Here is an 11796-nt window from a genome sequence, read left to right as displayed (position 1 = left end):
GTGCCTCTACTAAAATTGTGAATTTTATGGACCCAGGGTCAGGGGTTCTGGTGTTAGGGCGGGGCTCTATTGATCATATAGTGAAAATGCATTAATTCTTTTAAAAGCTTCTTCTCTGCTCCTGAGTATTAAATAAACTAATTTAGTATATAGTTATGATGAGCAAGAGTGCCTCGTCCAAAATTGTGAATTTAATGGCCCCAGGGTCATGGGTTCTGGTGTTGGCGCGGGACTCTATTGATTATATAGTTAAAATACATGAATTCTTTGAAAATATTCCTCTCTGCTCCTGGGTTTTAAATAAACTACATTGTAACTTAGTGTATAGTTATGTTGAGCAAGAGTGCTTCTACCAAAATTGTGAATTTTATGGACCTAGGGTCAGGGATTCTAGTGCTAGGTCGGGGCTCTATAGACTATATGGTGAAAATACATGAATTCTTTGAAAATCTTCTTCTCTGCTCCTGGCTATTAAAAAAAAAACTTTTTTGTTGTTTTCTTTGTGGAACACTTTAAACATTATCTTCTTGGACAAGAATTTATCATGCAGACTGATCATGGTTCCTTATCTTGGCTACACAGATTTAGAGATCCAGACGGACAGGTAAGTCAGTGGCTTCAACGTTATCAGCAGATGACTTTAAAATTATACACCGACCAGGGAGAAAGGGACGCATTATCTTGATAATCCAAACCAAGGGAACATGACAGTGAGGACGTATGTAGGCATTGCAATAGCAAAATCAACGATGTTAATGATTTAAAACAACAATCGCATGTGAATGAATTAGGAAAGCGTACTATGGACATAGATACTGCATCTACCGAAAATATCATATGTGATATTGAGAAATTATTCAGTGCGGAAAATTGTTTTGAAGTGAAAACTAAGAAGATTGATTGCTTGATTGTATATTGTTTAACGTCCCTCTTGAGAATTTTTCACTCATATGGAGACGTCACCGATGCCGTTGAAGGGCTTCAAATTTAGACCTAAATTCGGCACTCAGGGCCATTGAGCAGTGAGGGTTCTTTATCGTGCCAACGCCTACCGTGACACGGGACCTACGTTTTTAAGGTCATATCCGAAAGACCTGTGACTTTCACTTCTAGTGCCGAGCGCTTGGCGAAGGAACAGTCACTACCTTTGTTTATGTCTTAGGTATGACGCGGCGCCGCGATCGAGAATCGAACCCGGGCCTCCCGATCACGAAGCGAACGCTCTACCAAAACTAAGAAGAAGGAACGCATGGAAAATAGTCCAAAGCGAGCCAAAGGCATAGAAATGACAGGAGCTAAATCAACTTTCGAAAACATACGTAAGGCACAAGAAGATGATGACAGAATTTTACCCATTTTGAAGTTATTTGAAAAACACGGAAGAAAAAATGAGCCTTCGAACCAGGAAATTTCACACTTAAACCCCGAGTGTAGATATTGGTATGGACGCTGGAAACTACTTAGGATTCATAAAAATGTATTGTGTATTTTTTGGATGGAAAAAAGAAAAAAGAATGCGTATCTGTACTCCTAAAGGAATGCTCGAGGATATCATGTGGCAATTACATGATGCACCTACCTCTGGACATATTGGAATTTACAGAACACAACAACGATCTTTACTTTCTTCATATTATTGGCAGGGAATGAAACAAAGTGTGCATGATTATGTTAAGTCATGTGATGTATGTGAAGGCGGATTTATAAGGAAACGTGTATTGCTTGTGGAGGATTTAAAAGAGTCGCAGCAGATATAGCCGGACCATTTCCTAAAACTGCAAATGACAATGTATATATTTTAGTTATATCGGACTACTTTACAAAATTTGCGGAGATTTTTCCTAAACCGGACATGGTAGCAAAAACAATAGCTACTGTCTTTTTCCGGGGATGGTTTAAAAGATACGGATGACCATATGAATTTCATAGCGATTAAGAAGTACGATTTGAAAGTTTAGTGTTTCAACATTCGTGTTCAAGGTTTGATATTGCGAAGGTTTGATACAGCTGCAATTCATCTGCGAGAGATGACTCACTACCCGTAGATGTACGAACAGAATCGCTGGAAAATTTCTGAGAAGGAGAAAAGATAACAGAGACAATATTTGTTTTATTGATTGTTGATTGTGGGACAGCCCTGTGGTAACCCCACCAAATTGATCACCGCGGCCAGAATCGCCATTTTTAAGAAGTACAAGAACATCCATATTGTTTATTTGATTTATAGGGAATCTGAAATAATACCACTTGTACGAGCCTGGTCTCGGATAAGTGAGTTTATTTCAGTAACCCTATGTCCCTCCATTCCGGATATCTTAAGTCCTTTCAGTTATATAATTATACACAACCTATCATTCCGGATAATTTAGGTCCATTTGTATATAGTATAATATTAGGTGTTTACTTCCTTTTTCTTTCACGATGAATCCATAAAACGATAAGTTCATGGAAAATTTTATGAATTTTAATTGTGGCAATGTTCTAATTTTTCCCACCCACCCTCCTCTTGCTTTTAGAGCAAATACTGCTGTTCATGTTGTCTTTTTGTATATGAAGACTGCCTGCTTGGTCCTGCATCCACAACAGCTTATGTCGCGGTAGTTATTGTGTGCTCTAATATTCCTTGATGGTGCCCTGCTTGGTCTAGCTTTTTCAGCAGCTTGTGTTGCGTTAGTGAATTCTGTATGATTGCGTATTCTGCGAAGACTGTCGCGGTGATGAAGTTTCTGATTTACCTATCCCGTGATGACTGTCAGTTGGGGACAGTGTCCACTTCATCCTTATCGTGGTTGGAATTCTTAGTTTATGCGTATTCCGTCGCACCTCAACGCAATTGGACGAGTGCAACACATATTCTTACGCTCATTCCATTGTTAATTGACTTGATTGATATTGATAAATAATTGATTGATAGACAAGTAATTGACTTGATTGATATTTCAATTGATTGATTGATTGACTGATTAATTAATAATTGATTGATTGAATTTGATTGATTATTGAATTGGTGACGTTCATGCACTTGTGACCTACCCAGTGCATGATCCGCCCGATTTCGGTCGACACATTTGTTGTATTGATTGTTGACTGTGTGGCAGCCCTGTGGTAACCCCAGCAAATTGATCATAGCGACCAGAAGCGCCATATCAAACAAGCACGATAACATTTATATTGTTTGTTTTATTTATAGGGAATCAGAAATAACTTATCAATAATATTCTTGTTAAATCACTGAAATATCGTTTCATTTAGACCTTTAACCTATTAAATGTTATTAAAAAAAAAATTAAGGTCTACACAACTATATCCATATCGGATAAAAGGTCTTCCTAAGACAGAAAACTTGGGTTGTGTTGGTCACCATGTTCTTGCTGGGAAAGGATATCCTAATCCAAGCATCATATTTCAGACACTTGGTCATTTCTGACAAATAAACTGTTCTTGTTATAAAAATTAACTCGCATGGTAAGAAATATGACGACGATAAAAAATTTTAGGGTCCATGAACAGAATGCTTCAGAGCATGTCACGTGACCGACTGGATCATGTGATTCGCGAATGTGCAGAACAGTGGCAGTTATGTATTAAAATGAGAGAGGTGTACTTTAATTTTATTTATTTTAAGAAAGTGATTCAATTTATTCGCGAACTTTTGATCACTCCATGTATGTCTCTTTAAGTTAGTGTTTGTGGGATATTTGTTTTGCAGGATTAAACTCGGATTCGACAAATTTTAATGGAACCTTTTTTCTTAGACAAGCTTAAAATCTCCGTTGTACATGTTAATGTAAGAGTTGAGAAAACTATAGAAGAGCCTGTAGATCTAGTTAGTGGTTAAATATATACAGTAAATATATTACATCTTTTGATCAGTTTAGTGACCAAAGACACCAAAACTCCCTTCCTCGATTTTATCATTTAAAAATAAGTTATTAAATCCAGGAAACAAGGTATACTATAGAATAAGTGTAGATGGTTTGGTCTGTAACTATTCATGTCCACAAAGATGGTAAGGACAAGACAACCGCAATAAAAAAATACGACTTTGACTCAACAACACACGCTATATAACGAAAAACGGACGTACCGGGGTATATCTTCGTAGGATATTTTGTTGGAAGACAGGAATATTGAATTACTCCTTAGATAAACATAGAAAATCCAAATATTTTAATATTTCTGTGTATCGACAATTCTTTAATAGTTGATTTGAAAATATTATTTAAATATTCTAATTATATATTATATTTATATAATTATATAATAATATTAATAATTATATAATTTTCTAATTATATACATGTATTTGTGACCCTTTGATTCATTCAAAGAAATAATTATTTGTGTATTAATTTATTACTTTTACCATAGATTCAATATCGGTAAAGTACAAACTATATTTTTAAAAAAAATGAACGAAGAGTTTGACTTTGATGTTTCCTGTTTTTTTCTTGAAACGAGGTATAAAAATTTCAACACTGTAAATTAGACTCCAAAACATATCAGTTACATGGATCATTTGTGTTTTGAAAACATATTATTTATAAGCATAATTTGTATACTTGATGAAGCACTTGAAGAACAACCTGTAAACTGATCACATGAAGTTGCACTGCAATGACACGTAAGTCTGCAATTCGGTTCATACTTGGGATACGGACAATCTGTGAATGTATATTGTGGTGTGCTAACTAACATTTTAAGAATTGTATGTTACATTTTTCAGAACATAAATCATCTTTGTGGAAAATAACGCTTATTGTTACTCAGTCCTTCGTACAGGCTGTCTTACAAGCAATTAAATATAATTATAATGAACATAAGCAATGACCGAGAGATGAGTCTTACTTATCTGCATACAAGTATAGAGTAATCAGTATATCATTCAGTTATGAGTTAACAAACATCAGTTTGTAGTATAATACTACAATCGATAATCATTTAAAGCAGTGAATCGAGATTTAAGGGTATATCTAAAATTTCGTAAAATTATAAATTAATTACAGGGAAGTAAAAGGGGGACGATGAATGGCTCAACAGATTCTACATACAATGTGATGGTTTTTTTTTTTTTTTTTTTTTTTTCAAATTTGCCAATTTGCATATATATGTATATTCATATCATTAGAACAAGAATGATGAATTAAGGTAATCCATATTATTTACATAAAAGAATCACAAGTGTACCATAAGTTTTTTTTCTTTTAGCCAAAAGTACCCTCGGCAACAGAAAGATTGCTCACCAAATATGAGATACAATGATCTTGCTGTACCGATGAAGTTAATTAATTAGCGCTTCATGATAAATATGCCAGCGTTGTAGTTCATATACCTCATGAATCTTCAAAAAATTAAATTTATGTCTTATATTTACATTATTTTTCTGATCACTTGCATTAATTTACGCCGTTCAACTGTCTTTTTTAAAACAAAACAGTGTTCACTATTTTTTTGACTTTTTGACGTCAAGAGCGGTATTATAACGTAACAATGGAGATATCCATGCTTTTTCGTGATACATAACTAATGTAGTTCATGAGAAAATATACTGCATTTTATTTTGTAATGAATCATAGGAGAAATTCATTGGAAATGTAAATATTTCTAAGTTAAAAAAATTGATAACCCTTTGTGGTGTCTTTCTACTCCGAGGACTTTAATTGAAACACATAGATATTTTGTATCTATACTTTTTTCATAGCATTAGGATTACTTATTGCCGAATTTTTTTGAGAAAAATGCCTTTTAAAATAAAGTTTTCTATTTATTCATATTCGATTATCAAATCTATTTTTAGATGGCACCAGTTTATTATCAGACCCAAATTTAAACAAAAGGATTTTAATTTCCTTAGCATGTATATCTATTTCAGAAAAAAATGCTAAAATTTTGATTAAACTTACAGATAATAGGATTTTTTTTGAAGCATTAAAAACAAATGAAATATTATTGGTATTATGCAAAATTTATGCAACCAATAAATACAATAAACATAGATCCTTTGTACACACTTGCACCACATACGGTATAAAGGTAACTATTTTGTTTGCAGAATAACGAATAATTAAGGAATAAAGAGGAATTAAACTGATAGGTAGCAAAAAAAATAAAAGGAATCCACAATTTTGTTTGCGTACCCTTCACAACGTTTTTTATGTTCATCTTTTGAAATGCACTACAGGAATATCGAGATTTGCAAACAAACTTTGATCGAGTAGAAACATCCTAAACTAAAAGGATGAGACAGTAAAACTGTGATCCGAATATTCGTGTATTTTATTCCGGCTTATAAGAGTATATATAAAAGTGATATTTCTAGTAAAAACGAAAACAAACTTCCCGTTTATAAAATTACAAATAAAGTTTCTTCATGTTCAAAATAAAATGCATTCAAAACGGATATGTAAACGTAGAAATAAATATATAAAAAAAATATTAACCATGCAGTTTAAAAACTGCTTCGTTGGTAAAAGCTCAAAATTAAAGAGAAAAAGAAAATAAAATATCAGTTTTTCAAACATATGCTAATTATAAGGCTTAATACATATAATAAAAACAAGAGGTATTTTTTTCGCTTTGGCATTTGGAACCAGGGATGAGAATAAAACCTTACACCTCAAAATCACATAGCAAAGTCTATCATTAAGGTACGGCGGTGGGCGGTACCACTCTAACACTATTAATGTAATAAAATGGATCAATATATGTTAGTGCAATATGCTATTTAGGATGAGGGCTTAAAAAAAAAAATAACGTCCCCACTTAAAATGATTGACTAATAAGTGTTGCTATGGCATATCTCTTAGATATTAGTAGTTAGATAATTTATATAATCTGTAATTATAAATATTTATTCGCTGTCAAATGATTCCTTGTTTTAAATTTAAACTAAAGAATGATTTTCATAACATAGTTGAAGAAGGACAAGAATTCCTTAAACATTTTTATTTCAACTGTGTCTTCATAATTGAAGAATTACTTACATACAGCCCCATTATCTTCATAAAATAATACACATAAATGTAAATATCCGTCAATTTTTTTTATTATTTGATCGGATTGTACGTTTTTGCTTGTGCAAAATATTTTAAAGGTTTTTGAAATGAGTATATTTTTCATTATATTTTACTTTCATGTAAATTATTTGAATCTGATTGATCAAGAAACATTTGTTAAAAAACACTATTACCCGTTGAATACTGAAGCCACGCCCTCCAACGTAGCAACAGTGAACAGTGCTTGACGACGGGTGATATTCCAAAAAATAGCGACTGCTCAAAATTTATGCACGCAAGGTTCACTGTTATATGTATTTGTATAAACATTCAGTATAATATAATAAATATTTCATGTATAGTTGAGTGTAACATATAAAAAATTTCTACCCATCGAAAACCATTGTCAATCTCGACTGCGCCTTGGTTGACAATGGTTATCTTGGGGTGTCAATGTTACACTCAACTACATGCAATATTTATATAATGTCTCACAAGTTACGGATGTTATAGTGTAGAACGTAGAGAATGTCAGTAAAATCTTTCCAACATAAGTAATGTCATAGCGAAAGAAGCAAACTCTACCACTGACGACACGTGCATAGAGAGAATATACAACTCTTAGATATCTGCAATTTTATCAATAAAAGAATTGAAAAAAAATGATTTGTAATAAGAAAAAAAGATCAGTAGAATTTTTTTTTTTGCATCACGACCTCTATTTAGATATTTGATTCCATTTAGATATTTGATATGTTCATAATAAATGATTTTGCAATGAAATAGAAATGCATTGGTCTCTCACACAAAGTAGAGTTGTTTAATTGTGAATGAATAAGAGATTTCGTTTTTTTCAAATGCACTAACTTACAAATGCATAGAACCAGGAAAAGTTAATACGTACTATGACGTTTTATTTCATTTACAAATTATATGCCTTTTGTGCCGCAAAACAATTAATCATTTCATATTCTGAGCACTTAAATGTTGACATTAGTTTTATATTAATTAGTAATTGAAATATGGTTATGAGTATAAGTAAAGTAAGAATGCGTGTTTAATGATTTATTCCTACATATAAGTTAAAAGAACCTTCATTAACAGTATGATAATTTGTGTACTTTCCAACACCCCATAACTCTTATAGACCGATGAAGATTTTGTCTCGAGAAATTCGACTCCAGAGAAAAATGTCTTCTACGAAGGATATGAAGATAACGAACAGTATTCAATATCAACGTCCATAAAACAATACAAAATAGGTGCAGAACAAACATGGACGTTCGAAACATCAGAGGTGGGATGGGTGCCATGGAGGATTGAGCATCTTCTGCTGACCGCTCACATCCGCCGTTTGCTTCTTGTCATGATCAGGAAATAACTGGAAAAATTTGTTGTCAATTCGATGTACAAATAATGGACTAACAATTAGTATGATAGACGTTAATCAGCATTTGACTCAATGATAAATTGTATTTGCTGACAAGGTTATCGAATCGACCATAGAATTTAAAGAACCAATTTTTTTATCGTACGGTTACCTGAGGTGGGGGAGTGGTCAAAGTAACAGTGGTGTTATTTACCTGGAGACCCCCAATACCCAAGATGTCAAAAATCTGTGTATATGTAGCATTACATAGGAAGTGTGTGTTTGGTATTCAGGGTCAACATTACGTGTTTTGTGTCTGGTTTTGAGTGAAACTACGTAAAATAATTATTTCAATATGGAATTTATTTGTAAATCAAACGCTTATATCGTAATCATGGTAATGTTTTGAATTAAAAAAAAATGATAAGATTCATGTATATCATTTTAGAAAATGTTTTCCTTACATAAAAGAAAAATTCACGAGTAAAAACTACAAATCAATAATATTTATCGTTTTTTAATCTTCAATAAAAGAAATCACTTGATTAAAAAAAGTCTGACAATTGAAATAAAAAGAATTATTGATCCACCTTATGATTCGTCGAGCATGTGAACATGCATTTACCGCGATCGGAATTTTTTTTATGGCCAACAATGTTGTCCAAAATATTCCATGTTTTTTATTCTTCGTGTGTTAACAAAATGTTATTGTTAGAAAGATTTCATTTCAGAATCGATAACTATTAATTATTTTCACATTTTCATTACGCATATACACTGTATACAGACGCTAGAGGAAATTCGAGTATTAATTCTGACATCAATTTCTGTGCAACATCGTGCGGATTGTAGCCATAGTACAAAATAAAACATCTTTTAAAAGCTATGCTATGCCGTTTATTTGTGCTGAATATTTTTCTTATATTCCCATTTCTTAAAAAATAATTTAATTCGTTGGACTTCTAATTACGGCAATAAGAGCCGGTTTCTGTGGACGCGGTCTTTTTTTTCTACAGATTTACGTGGACAATATAAAACTTACAAGTGACAAATAGCAATGAAGATAGAAAAGAAATATTTTATTATGTCAATGTTTTTATAACCTACTTTCAATAATTTTTTGAAATAAAATTCAAACATATTGGAGTTTTCTAATCCGCGTGTATACTATGCGGGTACATGAAAGCATTTGACGCGTGACCAGGTAATTGTTTTCAAAACATGCAAACTCAGATTATCAGGAGGCACAGGTAGCTGAGCTGTCAATCAAATCAGAAGCTATTGTTTTTTTAATGATTGACAGGCGGTAAATTATTGATCTTGAATCAGATAGATTTTGGGGGCGTTAACATAAAATTGGGTGTTTAAGAAATGATAACTTTAATGAGACTGTTGATATTCTTGCTTCATCAAATTGCTTGTCAATAATTTACCTCGTTTTAGAAATTGTTCATACGTAGAGCATGCTCTTGCGTATCAAATCAACTTAGATATATAAACTTCATATATAGGTGATGAAGGTATATTGCTAAATAGATAAGGAAAGTTGACTATAGAAAAGTTAAAGTCATCACGTTTATCATATACAGTACCGACCAGACCCAACGTAACCTGACACCAAAGCAGTCCAAGAAAGCAGTCCCCGGGACTGCTTTGGGACCGCTCTGGGACTGCTGTGGGACTGCTCTGGGACCACTGTGGGACTGCTCTGGGACCGCTATGGGACTGCTCTGGGACTGCTATGAAAAGCAGTCCCAGCTGTTCCTGGGACTGCTTTCTTGGACTGCTTTGTTCACTCATGTGTGAAAAAGGTTCTGAGTGACATGATAGCTCCGCCCCCTTGTGTATTCTGAATTTGCAGGCTCCCTGTTGTTTTCTTTACTTACAGCAGAGAGGAGTTTAAACTGTTTAATAAGCAAGGATTTCTTACATTCTTTTAATAAGTAGAGATTATTATAGTTAATTGATATTTTCAGGGACTGTATATTTACACAAATTAATGTGCATTTAGAATAAAGTAAACAAAAATAAAGTTGATAAATAAGGAATTCATGAGAAAATTTTTATCCCTAAAAATAAACTTTAAGTTTATGAGAAAAAATAGCTTCATGTGGGCCTTTTTAATTATTTAATGTAAATTATAATATGTACTCAAAATTTGCATTGATACTATTTAAAAATAATCATTACAGTTAGATATAAGATTTTTTTTATTAAAAATGCTACACATTTTATAAGGACGTCACGCTAAAAAAAGAGTATTCCATGTAGCCCTCAAATAAAACCCAACAATTTATTAAATGACCATGAAATGAAATTATGGTACTATTCTCCCGTAACATAAACTATGTAAATAATCATTGGGGAATTAATGAATTACCGGTAGCTTTTAATTAATAAACAAGTTATTAAAAGAGCACATGTATATTTATTTTTAAAAAATGAAAATACCGGGAATTGTGATTTATTTCTTTTTTGTTTTGCTAGTTTTTACCTGGCCGATTAATGTTTATAAGATGGTATCAACTCCCGCCTTTGGGCAGAAAAATTGATACATGTTATTTGGGTATTTGTATCAGTTTTACACATCATTGAACATGCTGGTAAACAATGACCCTAATTTCAATTTATTTAATGCTAAAAAATGTGATAAATAAAATGTGTATGAATTTCTTTCGGGATTAATCAATTTTGAACATAATCTGAAGCTTCCATTCTGGTGATTTACAGATGTACACTCTAATATTTACAAATAAAACACTTAAAACTGAGTTTTATAGAACTAGGCATTAACGATAATTAAATTGACATGTCAGTAAAAATAGTCATGACTGAAAAATATTATTTGGCAAAATTAACAAAGATTTTTTTAAAAGCCCCAATACTTAAGAAAACTCTAACTTTAGAGTATCCCGATAGTCTAAATTGGCCATATAATGATAAGATCTATTTAAGCTTCTTCAGGTGGAAAATATTTAATTCACTTTTAATTTTCTGTATAAAAAATAAACATGGGGACCATGCAGTATCAATCACAAAAGAATTATTAATATACACAAGAACTGTGATTGAATATTCATGTTCAGTGTAATTCATATATGTACATATAAGTGTGAAAGCCTTCTTCCTCCAATAAACATTATTAATAATTATTTCAATTTTTATGCGCGTACATGTTCTGTTCATAAATGACCGTCGTGTACATGTAAGGAGTCCTGGCATACTACACAGAATCAATTTCTACTGCCTTTTATACTTCCATTGTTTATTGGAAATCTCATTTCTAAATTAGCTCCGCACATTAAATTAATAAACCCCGCCCACTGGGACTGCTGGGACTGCTTTCTGGGACTGCTGGGACTGCTCTCCGGGACCGCTGGAACTGCTGGAACCGCTCTGGGACTGCTGTGGGACTGCTCTGGGACCGTTGTA

Source organism: Saccostrea cucullata, unplaced genomic scaffold, assembly GCF_032062105.1.
Source record: "Saccostrea cucullata isolate Sc308-1 unplaced genomic scaffold, CSIRO_AGI_Scuc_v1 ctg798, whole genome shotgun sequence".
NCBI lineage: Eukaryota > Metazoa > Mollusca > Bivalvia > Ostreida > Ostreidae > Saccostrea > Saccostrea cuccullata.
This window is presented reverse-complemented; position numbering follows the sequence as displayed.